The sequence below is a fragment of the Monodon monoceros genome, unplaced genomic scaffold, assembly GCF_005190385.1.
Source record: "Monodon monoceros isolate NGI ecotype Baffin Bay Population unplaced genomic scaffold, NGI_Narwhal_1 Super_Scaffold_6, whole genome shotgun sequence".
NCBI lineage: Eukaryota > Metazoa > Chordata > Mammalia > Artiodactyla > Monodontidae > Monodon > Monodon monoceros.
Window position 1 is genome coordinate 26,330,823 of NW_021703783.1, and position 3,465 is coordinate 26,334,287.

Below are 3,465 nucleotides of genomic sequence, written 5' to 3' on the forward strand. Positions count from 1 at the left end.
GTCCATAATAAAAAATTCGAAGTGATCTATCATCTACCAAGAGAAAAACTGTTAAATAAATTATAATATTCCTTATAAGAGACTACTATGCAGCCATTGGGAAGAATATTTTGATATTTTTATGCACTGGTGTGGAAAACATCTGTAATACAGTAATAAGTGAAGAAAAACTATAATAAAAGGAACTTTTTCACTCTTAGTGAAAAAATAGAACTGTATGTATAGTATGATCTAATTTATATTATATGTTTGCATCTGGACAGTGAAAAGTATGAACAGAAAGAAGCTATTAACTGTGGTTCTCATCTGGAGAGTACGTTCTGCAGTGAGCTTTTTTATATTTTATATCATTCATTTAATGACATTATTATGGGCTGAACTGTGCCTCCTCTAAATTCATATATTGAAACCCTAACCCCCAGTGTGACTGTAATTGGAGAAAGGGCCTATAAAGAGTTGATTAAAGTTAAATGGTCATACTTGTGGGGCCCTTATCCGATAGGACTGGTATCCTTATAAGAAGAGGAAGGGACACCAGAGAGCTCTCTCTTTCCACATGTGTACAGAGGAAAGGCTACATGAGAACACACTGAGAAAACAGCTATTGTGCTCACTTTGGCAGTACATATACTAAAATTGGAATGATACAGAGAAGATTAGCCTGGCCCCTGCACAAGGATAACACACAAATTTGTGAAACGTTGCATGTTTTTTAAAACAAGATCAACACTTAAACACACACACAAAAAGACGACAAAGAAGACAGCTATCTGCAAGGTAGAAAGAGGGGTCTTACCAGAAACCAGCTCAAGCTGCTATAACAAGATACCACAGACTGGTTGGCTTGAGCAACAGACATTTATTTTCTCACAGTTCTGGAGGCAAGAATTCCATGTTCAGGGTACCAGCTCAGAAGAAATACACAACACCTCTGCTCATAGTTATTGCAGAACTAGTCACGTGACCCCAACCAAGTTGCAAAGGAAGCTGGGAACTATGAGAACTACATGAACATTTAAAGAATACCAAATATTTCTGTCATACTCCTTGTTATGGATTGAATGATATTCCACCAGTACCTCAGAAAATAATTTTATTTGGAAATTGAATGTTTACAGAGGTAGTCAAGTTAAAAATGCCTTCAAGTTAAAATCCTTCTTCTCTCTCCTCTTAAAATGAGGGCATTAGAGCGAGCCCTAATTCAATAAGACTGGTACTTTTTCTTTTTAAAAAACAAAATTATTTATTTATTTATTTTTGGCTGCGTTGGGTCTTTGTTGCTGCGCGTGGGCTTTCTCTAGTTGTAGTGAGTGGGGGCTACTCTTCGTTGTGGTGCACGGGATTTTCATTGCAGTGGCTTCTCTTGTTGCGGAGCACGGGCGCTAGGTGTGCGGGATTCAGTAGTTGTGGCATGTGGGCTCAGTAGTTGTGGCGCACAGGCTTAGTTGCTCCACGGCATGTGGGATCTTCCTGGACTAGGGCTTGAACCCGTGTCCCCTGCATTGGCAGGCAGATTCTTAACCACTGTGCCACCAGAGAAGCCCAAGGCTGGTGCTTTTATAAAAGGAGGACATTTGGACACAGAGACAGACATGCACAGAAGGGAGATGATGTGAACACATGCAGGGAGCAGATTACCATGTGAAGATGGAGGCAGAGATTGGAGTTATGCTGCCACAAAACAAGAAATGCTTCGGGTCGCTAAAAGCTAGTGGAGAGGCATGGAACAGATTCTCCCTCACAACCCTTACAAGAGACCAATCCTGCTGACATCTTGATTTTGGACTCTAGCTTCCAGAACTGTGAGACAATAAATTTCTGTTGTCATAAAGCAACCAGCTTGTGGTACTTTGCCACAACAGCCCTAGGGAATGAATACACTTATCTATCAAATTGATGCAGAAAGAGACTTAATACATGGAATTAGACGCTTAAGAATCTGTTAGAATGACTGGAAAAACAGGCTCTAGTCTAGACATCCAGGAATTACTCCCAGAACAATTGGGACACCTAGGGTTACTGATATATGTACCACAATCAGGAGCTGGCTCTCAGGATCTCTTCACTTCAGCCAGTATCTGAGAATCAGGAAAGCATTATCAGAACCATCAGCTCCGGAGCCACGTCATGCTTCCCAGGATCTGCACAAGCAAAATGGATGCCTTGTGTAACTCCATCCTCTCACAATTTAGTTCAGAATTTAAGCTGTGAGTGAATACATCTGTTTTATGGAACTAAAATTAACCTGGAGCACTTCGTTGCAAATATATTGGGAAATGTAGCCTTTAGTTTTTAGCTTCTGAAGCAAAAGAAAAAAATTAAAGAAAAAGCCCACGAGAAAGAGGTTGAAATACATTTTGAACAAGCTATTCTCTTTTACTTTTCCTTTTATCTTTTTGGTCACTATTTTATGATTTATTTCTTTAACATCCTTCTTCTGTCTCCTCTTAAATAATACTATTGCCCATTCTGCCCTTGGTAGTTTTTCTTCTTCTTTATGTTCTCTGGACAAGTGCATCTATTCTACATTTGTTCAGGTGTCTCCATCTCCGTCATTACCACCCTAGGATATATTACGATCATCTCTGACTTGAATTACTGCAGTACTCCCTACGTGGTTTCCTGTTCTCCCTTACTTCATCCCAACTCAGTGGGATGGGGGTGATCTTTGTAAAATTCATAAGATTATGTCTCTCTTTGGTCACTCTTCTGATTTTCTTCATTACCTTCAGGATACATCTCTAGCTCCTCACTCTTAAGAGTTCACCTCGGTCTGACCGGCTATTAGCCTTGTCACTCACCATTTCCTCACAGACCTCATGCCCTATACTTAGACACACGAAACTGTTTAAAGCATCCAGAATGTCTCATGTCCTTTCCTTTCTCTTCACTTTTGCACAGGCTGCTCCCTCTGTCTGGTCTGGACGTTCTTTCCCTTCTTTTTGACAGGTCAACTCCTATACATCCTTTAATCTAGGAAGCCCAGGCTAGGTTCATCTCCTATGTGCTGACTTCCATATTAATTCTGGTTACTTGATGATTTTCTTCTTGAGAGGAAAGAATGAGAAGGGAATAGATTTGAGGAGTCGTTTTGAAGAATGCCAATGAATGTGTTTTGTTCGCCTTTCTATCTTTAGTATTTAATATAGTAATTAATTCTTTTGTTTTCATTTTTGTTCTGTTTGCTTTTGTTTTTGCCAGTGGTGTGAACAGAGGCACACATTTAAGACTGCTGTAGGGATTTGGATGTATATAATTTTCTACCTTTGCATTAGTTTACTAGTACTGCTAGTGCTGCTTAAAAACTTACTTTTGTTTTGGTAGTAGGTCACATCCTTAGTAGTTATGTTACTATTCCTATTTCATAGATTGAAGTTGGGAGTAAGGTCACAGCTTCTTAAAGAGGATAATTAATTCAGAACTTCTTCCCTCATGTTATACTAAGTCTAAAACAACACTTCTTAG

At 39.3% G+C, this 3,465-nt stretch overlaps 1 non-coding gene across 1 annotated transcript; it reads left to right on the top strand.

The window, feature by feature from the left end:
* Window positions 1–606: 606 nt before the first annotated feature.
* On the top strand, window positions 607–713 carry LOC114886306. The gene has a single exon (XR_003791312.1). It is a non-coding gene; the product is annotated as a U6 spliceosomal RNA (small nuclear RNA).
* Window positions 714–3,465: the final 2,752 nt, after the last annotated feature.